A 17,078-nucleotide genomic window follows, 5' to 3' on the forward strand; every position below is an offset into this window, starting at 1 on the left:
GTCTCTTGAATCCAATGGCTAAACTGCCCTTGAGGACTGGCTTATGAGACTTCTGCTTTAGACTGAGAACGTTCAAACAGCCATTATACAGTACGTATCAATATTTTGTACTATTCCCATAGAACATGGGAATCCGTAGCATAGCAACATCCGGTCCTTGTTTTCCACCTATCTGAGGTGGACTTGTGGGACAAAAAAAGTTCAAGATCAAGAGCTATAAATCGCTCACCCTAACAACACCTGTAAGCTCCCTCTGAGGAACCTCAAGGTGTTCCACAGCAGAAGGGATATATTCAGTCTTCCCAATGATTTCTCAGTTTGTGCCCTGGTCTTCTCCAGTGAGACGTGCCCACGACGCCCCTCAAAGGAAACACGTAGGATGCATCCTGGTCAGATTCTCTAACCACTTCAGCTAACTCCCCTTTTTCTGTAAAACACCAATAACTTTACTTTGAGGCTCCCTAGACCTCCTCACCTTATCTCTAATGATGAAGGTCATTTCAGTCAGTTTTCTCCACTATGTGATTCCATTCTGTCGGCCTATATATCATTGACATAGGGTCAAGGTCAAAACATAAACTGATTTATTTATTTTTTTTCCCATTTGGATCAGCTTTTTCTACTCTATGACAAACCAGAGAAGCACCCACGACTAAGAGCCCATCTATAGAAGTGGGAATACTTCTTTGCTATCACATGTCAGAAAAAAATCTTTAGCTTGATTTAGAAACGGAAATAAAAAAATAAAATAAAAAGGAAAGATGAGGCATGAAAAAATTAAAGCAAGGTAGACTGTAAAGCATTGTAAAAAAAAGAAAAAAAAGAAAAGAAGAGCCAACCTTGATTAAAATAAGCATCTTTGTTTTGCCTCTTGTAAAGGCTTGGACCACTGAGGTCTCTGCTCAAGTTAAGAGACCCGCCCACCCTAAAGTGTACCGCCGAGGTGATGCCTCCACACTTTTTAGTGTGAATTGTGACTGTGAATACAAAAACTGTGAATACAAAACCCTGGGCGAGCTCAACTCGAGACCATGTATAAGTCGATGGTTGTGAAACAGTTTTTGCAGCGTCAGAGTACAAGTTTGGTTACAGCGTCGATGTTACAAAACCGCATTGCGATGAAAAGCAACTGTTCCTCCACTCGTATTTAAATTAATTGGTAATGTCACATTAAAGTTGATCATAATAATTACTTGCTAGGTCAATTGTTGTGGTTTGATGCTAATTATTTTTAATGAATGAGATTGTCCTTTCGTAGCACTACTTTCAACGTACCATCTCTCGGATAGTTACTGTCCATAATATACTTATGGACAGTAACATGTGGTTATGATTTTTTTTTGTGTGTGTTTTGATATGGAAGCAAGTAAGCCGGTTCCTTCAACTGAAATAACTTAAATTACTCAAGAACATAAGTGAACATTGATTATCAGCCTTAGGTGCCATTTGGTGATCGATCAGTTTTTGGTTTTTTTCCTGTATTTTGTGAAGGACCCATTCTTCTGAGAGTTACATTGCACATAGTGGCATTAATCAGCCCTCTCAGTCATTAATCTCTCCTTCACTATCCATCTCCTGCTCAAAAAGGTGCCTTGCGCAAACATTTTCAAATGCAAGCAAATATTGATGTCACCTTCTGCCACCTTCCTTTCCTCTCTGTCCTGAAGCTATTACTTCAAACACTCGTGTCATCATCATGGTACGAGAGACAGTAGCAACGTAAATCGTGACTCACTCCTTCTATAATGCAGCAGTAATTGGGACATTAAGTGTGATGTTATGCAACTGCTCTATTTGTTTCTCCTCGCTTTTTTCCCAGTTTTTATTTTTTATTTTTAATCTTCCTTTGTGAGCGACGCTGCGTTACTATTCCGAGGGATGTAACAGTTTTGTTGCCCAGTGGGCATGAATTTGCAGGCTGCTTTAGTGGCCCCTTTATTTCACTGTGAACCTCTCTATCCCTGCAGGATATTAGCTTTTAAAGTCCTCTAGAGAATTCTGGCAACCTGCTGCAAACACACACCCTCCGCCCCCCCCCCCCCCCCCCCCACACACACATTCTTTGTTATGAAAGGTGGGGAGAAAGGTGTGTTTTTTTTATAACATCCATCATACACAAAATGACTGTTTTCTCTTTAAATAATTAAATTTCTATTTCTAGAGCTGAGATATTGTCCACCGGCAGCCGAGTATTGCATCTGCAGCTCATCTGACGTGGGCGTGCGCGGGGTGGGCGTGTGTGGGGGTGTGTGTGTGGCTGTAACTGTTTTGAAGTTATGCTCCTGTCCTCAAGACCTGCTCCAAATAGCCATTAATGTATTCAGGGTAGGCCCTGGGAGCATGAACAAGGCCTGCAGTGGGGTGCATTAAGATGCTTCACATTCTTCATCCATGAATTTCCCCACAGCAGAGTGCAATAAAGAGCTCCAAGACCAGGTAGAGGAACTGGTTCTGTAGCATCCTGTCTGCCTTTAATGATTAACCTGCACAAGTCCAGTGGAAATAGGGGGAAACATACTTATCGGATGTTTGCTATATAGATATTCTATTAGATATTCTTACAGCTGTAAAGAAAAAAAAATACATTTCCTGTCAAAGTTTCTTGTTCTTTCCTTGTCGGATAAAGCAAAGTCTTTGCTCTTCCTTCTGTGATTTAATGTTCCTCGTTATCGTCAGAACACATCAGCAATGCCAGCAACTAGTTTTGGGTCAAAATCTCCATAATGTGAAGATCAAAGAAATACTACTTTGACCAAATGATGGGCTTGTTTTCGCATTTGCTTCAGCGCAAGAAGAAAGTGAAAGTGCTCACTAAGACGTCAATCATTTGGAACTAAAATACCAATCCTGTATCAATATATCAATGATGAAAAGCTGCGATGCAGGCTGTGTACAGAAAGCATGTAAAATTGTTGAATTTTGGAGAACAGTCTTTCTCTGTGTTCATTACAATTCTCAAACTGAGTAAAACGCCAAGGTATAGCATCCCTTTGCATCTTATATGTTAATGGATTATTAACTATTGTAGAGTGGGATGGAAATGATTTATTGAGTGACTTAAATTATCATTACAAAAACCCAAACACTTTTTCTTTAAGACTGTGACCTCCCTCCTAACCTCTGAACATTTTCTGTGCATTTCGTTGCAGCAGGCTATTTGTTATCTTTTGCATGACTACTGCCTTTTAATCAGACCAGATCCGTCATGCGCTAATGAATTCCTTCTTGATTCATAACCCCTATAGCTCTTTTCTGTGTACACAAGTGCTGAAATGAACTCTTGAATATGTCAGCCTACACTTTCACACAGCCATTCAAACTTGAACTTACTGAACGTTAAGAATGTTAAGTGATTTCTGGTCAGATCACTTATAAAGGTTATACTTGTACAACTCATAAAGAGTTGTACTTCTTTATGAATTTGATAAGATATTTCTTATGCGATGCTTCAGGCAGGTTTTGTCAACAGTAGTCACTTCAAAACATTGACATGCTCATTCTACTTCAACTGACACATGCACCACTATGACCTCCCGGCAGGAAGTCATCCATTGGTTTTGAAAGTTGGAGGAATTATTTGCTAACTACAACAAAATTTTCAACAACTGAATGATCGACCTAGAGTCATTCTTCAGTTTCTTGAAAGATCCGGATCTTCATCCAGAAGGCAAAGCTTAGTGGTCCATCAGAAAGATGTCACTGATCTCAAAGTTGGATATTGCTGGGGTGTGCTGTGGTGGCACAGGGGGTTAGCACGCCCCACGCTTGGAGGCCTTAGTCCTCGACGCGGACGTCGCGGGTTCGACTCCCGGTCCCGACGACCTTTACCGCATGTCTTCCCCCCTCTCCTCACCCACCTTCCTGTCTGCCTACTGTACAAAAAATACGAGCCACTAGCGCCGGAAAAAAAAAAAAAAAAAGTTGGATATTGCTGTCAATTATGCATGACAGTAAAAAATGTAATGAAATAATCTAAATCACTGTCATTTGACAGTATGGGAAGCAGAGAACACTGTATTTTGGAAATCTGTTGATGATTGACATCTTTGTAGCTTCCTAATAACATTACAAAACAGTTCTAAAATATGTAAGTTATCAGAATTGTATGTCTGGCGTGCCGTGGCGGTGTAGTGGTTAGCGCGACCCGTATTTGGCGGCCTTCAGTCCTCGACGCGGCCAGTCCTTCGACTCCCGAACCTGACAACATTTGCAGCATGTCTTCCCCCCTCTCCTTCCTCGTTTCCTGTCAGCCTACTATCACATAAGGGACACTAGAGCCCACAAAAAGACCCCCTGGAGGGGTAAAAAAAAAAAAAAAGAATTGTATGTCTGTAAAAATGCAGGTGAAGAAAGCCCTTCACTCTCCTGGCATGTACATTTCTTTTAAGCATGTGAGAGCAAGCACTGAGTGGCTTCAGTAGGTGCTGCTGTTTTTACCAATTCAAGGACCTTGTCTGCTTTTGTCTGTGGAAAAATGGAGAACTACCTTGACCAGTCAGTCCTTGCAAGGCCCGCCCACGTAGCAGAATTTACTTCTATTATCTCCCTTGTCCCCATCTACATAGTTCCTGCTAGTGCTTTAGTATTGAGGAGAGGATGTGAAAGCTCAGGGAGGAGGGCAGTCTCCCACGACAGCTTTCCAATATCTTCAACCTGATTAATCCCGCTGTAAGTTTATGCATCTGGTAAAGTTTTTTATTCTCTATATATCTCTGCCAGACTGTCATAGAGGAAGTCGCTACATTATTATATTGCCATTTAATCTAGCAGTGGAAAAGTTATCTGATGCATTTATCCAACTTGAATAAGGAAGCAGAATTACCGTGCTGCACATTTATGAAATACCAGACCATTTTTACTCTGGTAGAGCCATTTGACAGACGTTCTGGTGCTCAAAACCAAATTCTTAATAGCATTAGATATTCTCAAAAGGCTTCATTAAGTTTTGAATGTTTGAATTTCATAAAAGCAGAGCAAAATTTTTTATGCCATTTCCCATGTCCTCCTTTTTTGCCCAATGCCAAACAAGAGACATTTGATTGGTCACAAAAAAGTAAACCTTTATACAAGGTGAAAATAATGGAAATAATGCTTTAAAGATAGAATAACTAAATGTGCTGCTGTCATTTTCGCTGCCATTTCCATCATATGAAATATTAGTTCAGTTTGTATGTGTGATGACAGCTCATTCATATCAAATAAAATCACATAGTGAGTTCATTACATGCCTTAAGCAAATAACTTCACCAGAATTTGACTAAGGTGATTCTGATTAAAAGGAGAGTCGATTTTAACACCACTGAATGTTTTTCACCATCTACCAGTAATGTGAAATCTGTGGCCGATTGGACACATTTCTCCATGAACCGATAATGATCTGATTCATTGTAATAAATTAAGAAAAAAATATGACCCAATGCATGTACTATGATACCGTTTAATGAATTGATTTCAATGGACCTTACCAAGCTCCGCCCACAACCGACCCACGTGACCGCAAGTCTCACAAGCAAAGCCTCACGGTGGTTGTTTCTATGTAAACATGACTCGATTAGTGCATCATTTCTACCGGATTTTCACAATATATCAGCTACTACAATGGACAGAGGAACTAACAAGTTCGTGTCATCATCTGGGAGGAGGTTACTGGTTTCTCAGTCACAAGCTGGTTGCAAACCTGAGGCCAGCAGGTATCAGTCAGTTACGGTAGATCTGAAATTTGGTTTGATGACGTCAATATGAGAAACTACAGACTGATAGGAGGAACCAAAGAGCTCTGTAAAGGTAAAGGCAAGTCTTCTGAAGCTGGGATATAATTAATTTAATTTCACATAATTACCGCGGTAGAAGCCATTTGTTTGTTAAAATTTTATGAAATATATTTGTTCTATTTGATGTTTGTTGTGAATGACGTAAACTCACAAACGAACGAGGTCATTAGTCCAACGTTTAGAAACTACAGCGGCTGTAATGCGCCGCAGCAAAGGTAAACAAAGGTAAAATAACCTGAACAGGTGATCAACTCAAAACCACTCCTACCTTTTTACTCTCTCAATCTCTTTGCAGTTTAAGCACACCTATTACCGTGGCAACCGCCTGCGCCCCGCAAGACGAGCAAAGATTACGTTAAAAATAGGCCTGCTAAAATAAAATCTTTAGTGTATGTCAGATACAGTACACATTGCATATTGATCTGTTTAGCTAACGTAAGACTGTGTAGCAGACAGGCTTCAAGGTGTAGAAGTTCTATCAGTTCTGCCATTATGCTGTACTTAGCTAACGGGAAGCGTCTGTTTGTGAGACGGTCACGCACGTGACCACGTAGAATGGGCATCAGCCAATGAAAAGCGGCCCCTGTGGTAAGGTCCGTTCATCAAAGAGGCAAAGTTCAGAATTTATACAATGGAATTGGGTATATATTTCTAATACTTCTAGTGCATTTTTAAATAACATGGTGCTTAATGCAATATAAAAACTGCCAGAATAAAACTGCACTTATTGTAGCATGGAAGAAAGAAATCATAATGCATTCCACCAAAAATAAATACGTGAATCTTATTTATGTATTTTTAATAGTTTTTTTTCTTCATTTTATTGTCTTTCATTTTCATCAGGAAATTATTATTTAATTATTATTTAAACAAAATCTATGTAATAAGTTTCGGAACGTTATTTTTTTTTTTTGCGGTCGTGACCCGTGACGTCACTTCCTCCTTCACCGTCCATGACAGTTTTTGTGGAAGGTGAGTTTCTCCCGGAGCTTCTGTTAATTTACTGTCTAAAAATGGCTCTAAATGACAAAATGTTTTAGCTAACATGTTTGTAAGATGTTCCTTTCACTTATATAGTTCAGAGGAGGATGGAATGTTTTTTCTGTCGAACTTTAGACCTTACTGTTGTAGCACATACAGTATGTGAACAAGCCGACTGGTCTTCTGGCGCCTTGCGGCCATTTTCTTTTTTAATGTGGTTTTTTTTGGTCATGCGCAGGTGAACTGATGTCGACTGGGTGTTTTTCGTGCTGCCGAACTATCCAATTCCATTCTGTGCAGGTATGTTGTTTGTCTCTTTTTTTAAAAATTAATTTATTTTTTATTGAACTTTCTTGTCTGTTTTTGAATTTATATGTTATTTTCACAATATGCAAGTTGTTATGCCTTTAAATTATTAATCATAGAGCTTGGACAGTGGTGTGTGTTCCTTTTATTTTTATTTTGTCGTGATTTAAAAATATGTAAAGCTGTTTATATTAGCATTTAATGCTGGATACTGTGATAAAAGACCAGACCGTTCATGGCAGGAAGGTAAACTGATGTCAGCTGGGTGTTTTTTGTGTTGCTGAACTATTTAATTCCATTCTGTGCAGAATAAAAACGCCATCAGTTAGGCTGACCCGGAACTCCTGAGCCGTCTTCATCCGCACAACGCAGAGCTTCAATTGGTGATTCAGGTAGTGTAACGCTGAGCCCGGCTACATTAAGAAGTATTATTTGAAATTTCTTGCTTTAAAACTTCTTAACCATTCAGTGTTACCATAAACTAACACCAGTATCATGCCATCAATGACAGCAAAGGAGTTAATTTGCACTGCAAATATAATACCCATTCTCTAAGACATGCAGAGCATATCGACTTTTATATTTAACATTGTTTGGCAAGCTAGCTGGATAATTTGATGTACTTAATTACACTGTAAACCTTTGGGACTATTTGTTCTAACCATGAAATGATGACAATTTTTTATTTTTTTTGCGAATTTCTTTTTTTTCCTAAGCAGTAAAAGTGCAACCTCTTAAAACGGGGTGCCTTACTCAGTCTGCAGCCAGGCATCCCTTCTCCAACCCACCTGAATCAAATGAATGACTCAATACCAGGCCTTAGCCGAGCTGAATGACATGCTGATAAAGGGTTTCAGCTATTTGATGCAGATGTGTTGAAGATGGGATGCATCTAATAGGGTAGTGATTCAATAACTTGTCTTGTAGCAACAAATACATGCCTCCTTCAATGCAACATCTTCACCAATTACTAGAATAGTACAAAGCTATTGAATTTTGCACTGCCCTCTAGTGGATCTAGTGTCTCATAACCATGCCAATACAACGCACCCTGGAGTTTATGGTTTGTGATGTTTGGCAACATGTGAAACCGGCATACGTTTTTTACTAATAGTGTAATGGTACACAGTCTCTTACCTTGATTGTAAAGTTCAGTTTGGTATGATTTTGATATGCTTGAAATGGAGGTAAAACCACAAATGTGTGAAGCAAAATTTCTTGATATTTACATTTTAACGATATGATCTAGCCTTTTAAAAAGTGGCAAATTTAAATTCCAAGACGGATCTTGGTATTTAAAGAAATCGCTACGCAACAATAAAACCACTTGACAGTGGTCAATATGTTTGGGTAGGATTGTAGAAAAAGACTTTTAGAACTTTTGATCAATTTTGAGATATTTTGAAAAATGGACAATTCAGTGCATGCATTGTACTGGAGGTGATCGCGACTCGTCTCTACACTGCTGGTGTTGAGGGTTGGAGTCATGCTGCAGATACTGTAGCTGTTGAGGTTTATACTTTAGCTGATTAATTTTTAAATTAGATTTGTAGGCTGGTTGTTCTCTGTACCACTGTCACTGTAGCTCAGAGATATCTCCACTTTGTTTTCCTTTCTAAAGTGGCTTTGCAAAATGTTAAATTCCACATTCTTATTCCACACAAGAAATCCTGTTATGCATGTGCTGAGATTCAAAATAACACTGTATTCATACAGCACACATTCATGCAGAACTGGAAAGGCTATCCTAATAATTTTGGTATTTGTGCATGTACATTACGCCCTTATTGTTTACATACAGTGAGCTTTAGTGGGAATTAAGGGAAATAGTGGGCAGAAACATGGAAATAAGTTTATTTTTACAACATTGGATTGAGGGCAAGCATCTGATTTGTTGTTCTTGCATAAAAATATAACTTAGTTAAATTAATACTGTTTTTCCAACTATAGGGTTCAATCAGGACATCCTTTAACTACCTTACAGGCCCGGAGAATTTGCGTCTGAAATATTATAATCATGTTTTAAAAGAAATATACAAAAAGGAGAATATAGGCTGAAATGTTACCTAGATTCCAAACAGTTTCGTGACAGTCAACAATAAAAAGAGAGGTGGTACATATTTTGAAATTCTGATAATGGGTCTAGAATCTCAAAATACTTGCAAATGTTGGGATTGTCCTGCAAAGAACAGCTGCAGGTCAGCATGGAAGCAGGCAATAGGGGAATGACTTACTGCTGGAAAAAAAGAGGATTTTTTTTTTTTAAGGAAAAGATGGAAAGATGCGGTCAGAGTTCATATACATGCGCCTTAACCGTCTCTCTTCCTCCTGACCTCTCAGTCTCAGAGAGAGTGATTAGCCTCAGCAGGTGTACGGACACAGTCGCCCCCACTGTAGGAGCAATGAATAAATAAAATGGTTGAGAGTGCTGTTTTAGAAAATGGCCCGAGTCCTTATGCCTACAAAATGTTGAGTGTTTTTACCTTCAGAAATCTTCAGTATATACTCAAAGTCCAGCGGAGACAAATGGATAAAACTTAAGAGTTTGCTGGTTGATTTAGTCCCGGTGTCGTGTTTCTGCCTGTCTCATCCAATTTTTTTTATGTAGAAGGAAAAACTGCACAGATATTATTACTCGAGTATGGCTAAAAAAAAAATAGAGAGAAACCTTTCCTTATGCTATGTAGTGTGTATGCAGGTTAGTTATGCGAGTCTGCTGTTAGATGCTCTTTGTGCGTATTCTTTAGGGCCTGTAATGTGTTTGGAATTATAGCGCAGAAAGCAATTAACCGTTTCATACACCTCGCTAATCCTGTCATCATCTGTAATTAACATAAAAGCATCACACCTGTGCTTGATTTGAATCAGTGAGGTCAGTCCAGCAAGAACCGCGCAGTCCTCTGGTAGCAGAGCAGTCATTGCCGAGAACATTCGGGTCAGAACATTGTCATTTTTGACAAAAAATTACCGCTGTTGTGACTTCATCACAAAGTACCGTCTTTTCTTCTTTTTCTTTCCACTGCAATCGGAGATGATCTGGACTCATAGATCAGCGGATGACATCTACACATTTTACGTCTCACCACAGCTGGAAGTAGATATGTCTTCTTAATTATCAGAAATAAATGGCCAACATTAATCAAGAATCCTCTGTTTAACTGGATAAAAGATGTAAGCTTTTATTAAGTAGTTTGTATTAACATTTGTTATAATATAATGCGAACTTCTGTGAAACGTTTGTTTGCTGAGCATTTAAAAGTGTGCATGTGGCTTGATATTTGATACAGTATAAGGACAATTTTTCCAGCAAATACTACATTGTGAGGATGGAGGTTTAGGAGTAAGATGCCAATTAAGTTTTGATTAGGTTTAGCAATAGGCTAGTAATGGTTAGGGTTACAAAAAATAAAGGTTTGTTGCCCAGAAACAAACCTGACAAACTGAACTCTTTAATTCTTCCCTCTTGGCTGATAGTTGGATAAATTTAAATTCATACTTTTTTCCATTTCAGCTTCAAGTCCCTCCATTATAAATGCCCCAATTTCATATTTAACGTTCTTGCTCAGTTACATAAGCAACCTAATATCGCACCTAATCTCATGCATGCCTCTGTAACTTTTTATATGAACTTTTGCAACTCTTACTTTCCAATTTCATCCCACAAGTTCTTCTACACACTTCAGTTGGTTCTGAATGCAGAACCAACATCCCTGCTTGCCTTGTCACCAGAACCCAATCCGTAGAATGTGTCGCTCAGTTCTTCCTGCAACCTCCTGTCAAAAAAAAAAAAAATCAAGATTTAAGATTCTCCTTCAAACTTTCAAAGCTGTCCATAATCTTGCTCCTTCCATATCTCTGAAACGATCCTTTCCATCGAAAACTCACAGATAATCTTTTCCAGTTCTCGACTCCCTTGCCAAGTTATCTACTGTACAATCACCTTCAGAGCCGTAGCTGCACTGTAGCCCGTTTTCTGGAACTCATTCTCACTTTTCCTATGCACCCTATAAAACCTTGAAAATGTTTTTGTAGCCTAAGACGTTTTTGTTTTTTTCCCCCCAAATTTGGCTACATTACAAAGAAAAAATTAGCTTTTTGGAAAAAAAATAAATCAACATCATGTGTGATAGACAAAGTTCTGTATTATTGCCAAATAAAAAAACAATCCTACATGGTTATCACTTTTCCAAATTTGCACATAAAGGGAACAGTTTTAGTCTACCATCTAACTCTGCAGGCTATATAGTGGATATGTTAAATAAAATTGTATTTTAGCTGTTTAATCAATGTGGTTGAACAATTGTTCAAAAAGCTTCCAACAACTAAAAGCAGTGGATAGGGTTAGTATTGATTGTGGTCTCAAGTTTGCTCATTTGTAAAACTTGAGGGAAAACTTTGAAAATTGCATACATGTGTATGCAATTTTCAATCATTTGAATTTCTCTTTTAGACCGCAACCCCCTTCCTCCATTATTATTATTATTATTATAGTCACAGTTCTGACTAGGACTCTGTGTTTTAATAAAATACAAATATTGTGTTGATCTCTACAATTTTCTAAAAGAGAAAGAAATATTTCTGAATAACTGATGCAGTGTATCCAAAACAGAAAAAAAAGAAAAATCACATGTTGGAAATTATTACCCTGCAGTTATTTTATTGCGAATCAGTCGGCTTTTATTAAAGCCAGATATTCTGCAGCTGTGAACAACGTTGGAGAATATGAGATACGGTGCTTTATTACTCTTGTAATATTTTTTAAGATCACTTAAGTTCAATCTTGCAAGTAACTGCCAATGTAGAAAAGCATATAAAATGCCATAAACAGCAACCGTAGCTGCTTCTTTATCATATATGAATGAATGTCTGTGTGTTAGGAAAGCAGACGTCTTTTAAATACAAAGCTCAACGAAGAGCAATCCTTCAGTAGTATTATTGTGAGTAGTATTAGTGAAAATCTAAATTACTTAATTAAAAATATTATATTTTTAAATTATTTTGATCAAAATAGTCTCTAAATAGCCAATATTATTTAATGTTTAAGAAAAAAAAGTATCAGGGGGGTTGATAAGTGAAACTTGCGTAATGGAAACTCTTTTTTTCTTCCTTCCCAGTTGAGATGTTCATACGTGTTGACAAAGTTTCCGGTTACATTAATCCCAAAGAGCAAGAGTTGATGCCCCTCACTCTGTAATGAGGCAATATCCGCAGCGATGTGGCTGCACGAACGATGGAGACTATCTATTGGCGCTAACGCGACATTGGCTTTAAGTAGGGCGACGGGACGGGCTGAGCCGACTTTAAAGAGATCATTCTGATAAATAGACTTGGTGAGGTTGGATGGTTGAGTGTTCTCTCCTCGGAGAAAGCGAGCCGAGCCCGTCACGGTAGCGGTTATGCGGCTCTGACGAGGCGGAAGGGATTATGACATTAAGTTGGCTAAGCGTCTGATTTTAAGGGAGGTTTGGTGCTGCTGTGTTAAGTACCCATGCCTGCTGATTCACAGAGGGGGGTTAATATTTGATCCAGTATTTTTGGTTCGACACTGACAGCGTTGGCAGTTTAATGTTAAAAGTTTGGTAAATACGTACTGGTTTGCGACTGCATGTTAAAGTCTGTTTCTTGACTCGATTGGTATAAAAGGAGCTTAACCAAAGTGCCAAAGGAGATTCAAGCCAAATTATAACCAAGATATTTATTGCCTGTGTTTCTAAAATATAACACCACACATTCAGCCAAACCTTCCCGATCCATTAGAAAACATAAGTTTGGGTTTAATTTACGGCTTTCAGTTTTGTTTTCTCTTTCTTCCATTAGTAAACCTTTTCCCCTGTTATTGTTTAGTACACCAGAAATGTCATACATCAGGAGTGCATATTTCTCCATATACTGTTTTCCTAGATATGCAGAAAATGACAAATGAGGATGTAGTTTGCAATTTACAGTATACTATGCCGTTTTTGATGGCGTAGCCAAAATGGGAAAACAATCTACCTAACTCGCATGTACCAAACTGAAATGTTGAAAAATTGCTGCAGTTTCTGGATAACTTGGAGGTAAATCTTGTTAAATTTAAACAATATACTTTGCCCCACTTCTTAGCAGGACATCAAATTTAGGTATTTTGGGGTACTGCAGTGCAGTCCTCAAATAGTCCTCAAAGGAGTGAAGAGATAAACTCTAGAAATTAGGACAACCACCTCCTTTCCCTTTCGCTGACCCTTTGCTCTGTAAAACACTGTACATAGATGTGCCACAAAATTTAAAAAAAAGAAATTGGAGCTTGATTCTATGGATCTAAAAGTCCAGCCGAGAATGAAACGATTACCAGACTTGATTTTAAAGCGGGAAAATTACAGCTCTGGAGTCCAGAGTTGCATATGGAAAAATTTCTGCCCCCGCCCCCCATGCAGCGACAGGGTAGCGTGGTCGAAGAATTGGTCTTGGTCCGGTTTACAGGAGGTTCACCGTTTGACAATTTAAGACCGGCTGGCAGAGAAGAGTCAGCAGGGTCAAAACTATTAAACCAGAGTCCGTAAGAATAACTAGGTAGGGGCAGACGAGGTTCAGGGGGATCAGGAAGGCAGAAACAGGGTCGTGTTCTCTGAGTCGACAGGAAAATGCAGGATTTCGTCGGCATGGTGCTTCAGGTAATGTGGCTGGAAAGGGCTTTCATCCTGGAAGAAGAACAGGTGGAAATAATCAGACAGGCACAGGTGAGGGTGGCTAAGTAGTCATGGAAACCGAGAGCAGTGAGCTCGGGAAAAGTGGTTATAGCAACAATTTACGCATTATGTGACACGAAAACAGACCAGAAACAAGAATTATGGCCAAAACAAACAAACAAAAAAACTTTTGTTGTGAGTCATGGTAAACTGAAGCAGCCCAACTTTTTTCCACATATAGCAAACAAATCAAAAGAGTCGCACAGGAATAAAACTGCAGTATAAGGAACCACAGACTGGAAAGCAAAAGCATGGAGATGGTTTTTTCCATATTTATGCTAACTGGTAGTTCTCATTCAAACACAAAATAAAGGGAAATGCTGTTGAGGTGTTATCTGAGGTACATGTTTTTGATTATTTAAAAAAAATATATATATTTTTGAAGGTTTGTAAGTGTTTCTGTGTTATTTTTCAGCTCAAAAAGGGGAGTTGAAGTGGTTCTTTAAAACGTGATTGAAACAAATTCATTTTTACAATAATGTTACTGCTCATACAGGAGGAGTCATTTTAGTTTGGAGAAAATAATTTGTTCACACTGGATCATGACAAATGATCCAGCGTGAAAAAAAACTCACTGACATAAACTCAGTAATAGAAGAACTAAGAAGAAAAAAACTGAAACCAAATTGCCACAGATGTTCAGTTTGCTTGAATGCTTTATGCAGAAGGGTCACCTGACAATTTAGGCAAACCAAGGCTTAGAGCTTTTTGCCACTGACGGTGGACATATGTAGTAGAGCAGCTGATGATTCGGTCTGAATCTATCTGTAAGGTCTGTAGTGGGGCCTTTCTCTTGTGGGCACCTTGTTTTCTTTCAGCTGCTTGAGACTCAGAGAAGCCTCAAAGAGACACTCCTTTGAACAAGACCAAAGACATGTGCAAATCCCAAAACCCAGTTCCATTAAAACCTTCTGGCTGTCGAAAAGGCCCCCAGACGAGAAGATTGTTGACATGTGCGCCCTTTGAAGACGGAAACATGTCCTCCTGTACTTACAGTGAGAATTACCATTGAGAATCTGCTAAATAATGTCTTTTCTTTTTTAAGCACAGTTTTTAAAAGAAAGTCTAGCTTTTACCAATTTGTCTGGCATCTTTAACATATATTTAGATATTGTAGAGTTTTTTGAATTATTGTGACGAATGTTGGCATGTTTACCTTCTTTTTTAACATTTCTCTAAGTTAATCATTCAAATTGCAAAATATTTCACTGCTTTTTAAGTAAATCGTGTTCTCACAAGAAAATCTTTTTCTCCTGAGGAAAAGAAAATGCTTTGAATTTGTATGAGCTGGACGTCAGAGACATTTATTTGAGCACAGGCATAGCAACACATCCTTATCACAGGCTGCAATAGTCAATACAGTGTCTCTTTATCGATCAATGTAGCTGTAAAGAGAAACAAAAGTTTGAAAATAATGTTCATTGCCCATAAAACATCACACCACACCCATAGTCGTAATGAGTTTGGTCAGGGGCTGGAACACGATGAGAACATCTTTGATTCTAAAATAATTTAATATAAGAAATAGCTTGAGCCTATGATATATTTCATTGTTACCAATGTTGATAAAAAAAAAAAATTGACAGAAAAAAATCCAGGTATGTACCATCAGCATTGCCCTTTCAAATTAATTATTGAAGGAAAATGAGGAAATTGTGCAAAAAAAAAAAGGAAACAAAGCTGATCTTTTGTTCACTTGGAAACATGGCCAAATGTCAGAAGGGACAAGTTGCAATTATTAAGCCTTCTTTTCCCATCCATCACTCCAGCCATAACATAATAGATTTGATTAGTTGCCTCCTGAACATGACAGGTTGGAAATTGCCTGCATAAGTCTGATAAATATAACGTTGGTATTAACACTAGATGGTTTCTGGTGAATTCACTTTGCCGATGAATTATGTGAAGTTTATGGTCTTTACTGTTTTTGTTTCTTTTTTTTTCTTCTCTCTCTTGCTTAAACCTTCCAACTTCTGTCACCGTTTGTTCTGCAAAGAGTAGGCCGTGCAATCGGAGCACGGAATGCTCAGAAAACGCCTTGCGAAGATGACCTTCAAACAACTTCTTAAATTCTCAGAAGGTTGATTATAGGATTGCATCCGAGTGTCGTTGTAACACTCAGACCACGCCTGCAGGTGGGAGATATGCAACTCCAACTGAACATACCAAAACCACTCACACTCCAAGCCATGACACTCAGAGCCTGAATGAATTGCAGACACGTCATAGAACAGAATAAAGTGTCCTTTCAAACAACTTTCCCTTTTTATGCTCCCTCTGTAATAAAAATGATAATAAAAATGGCTAATTCTGAGTCTTGTCCCTTCTGTAAAAGCACAGAAAAGCACTTTCATTAGAACCACCCTGGAGTGCTTAGTATGGTGCATTCAGTGATTGGGAAAAAATTGGATTATTGAGCTTCTGACCAAGCTGCAAGCGACGAGGGGCCGATGAAGAAGAAAATCTGCAGGTTCCGGTCGCTAGCAAATTTCTCGCTGCATCTCTTAAGTGTTTTTGTTTTCTGGAATTCTTTGAGAAAACTAGACCTTTTTAAATGTGCTCACTGCGAATTAGCCAAAAGTGTTTGAACATACAGAGCAATACACAACTCCCCTTCTGTCATTACTCTCCTGACTTTGATGACATTGGATTATGTTGCTACAATGTACTCCCTCAAAAACAGACGCCTGCTCCAGGCCACATCCCTGCAAACAAGTCAGTGACGAGAAGAAAAAGAAATAGTCTCTGAAAGATGTTAAGAAATGCAGTTGCTACACTTTTGGCATTCTCTTGAGGTGCTTTGCATCCTTTAGATGTGTCAAAGTTTCACCAAAAAAAAAAAGAAGCATACTTTACCCTGTGCATTAAGCTACTCGTCGACTTCAACAGCTTACTTAAGATGCCGGAGAAAACTAGTTTCCAAAGTAATGCCAGAGCTTTCACTCACTCCAGTTTTTTAAAATGAAAATAAAAAATTCACGCTATACCGTTCTTTACGACAGCTAGTTTAATTACTCAACAAGGAGTCCTTCCTTCCTGTGCACATTTTTCATTTTTATGCTTTATAGCTTGCTTGTAATTTGCTCTTTAGCAGAATGCAAATTGATCGCATGAATCAATGAGGCCATTCGCATTTTTCAAGAATGAGTTACAGCTTCATAAGTTGACACAACCATTTTTGAGTTCAAGTTAATGAGCTCCCACTGAGTGGGACGCACTCTCGGCTGCATTACTCATTCTTATCCTCAATAGGATCACTTCCTTTATGGAAATCTACCTACCTATTATTGCTACT

The 17,078-nt window shown here is 38.5% G+C and overlaps 1 long non-coding RNA gene across 1 annotated transcript; it reads left to right on the forward strand.

The window, feature by feature from the left end:
* The first annotated feature begins 7,305 nt into the window (after positions 1-7,305).
* On the forward strand, positions 7,306-16,039 carry LOC114155331 (uncharacterized). Its single transcript, XR_003597719.1, has 2 exons — positions 7,306-7,450; positions 15,785-16,039. It is a non-coding gene; the product is annotated as an uncharacterized LOC114155331 (long non-coding RNA).
* The last annotated feature ends 1,039 nt before the right edge of the window (positions 16,040-17,078 follow it).

Source organism: Xiphophorus couchianus, chromosome 13, assembly GCF_001444195.1.
Source record: "Xiphophorus couchianus chromosome 13, X_couchianus-1.0, whole genome shotgun sequence".
NCBI lineage: Eukaryota > Metazoa > Chordata > Actinopteri > Cyprinodontiformes > Poeciliidae > Xiphophorus > Xiphophorus couchianus.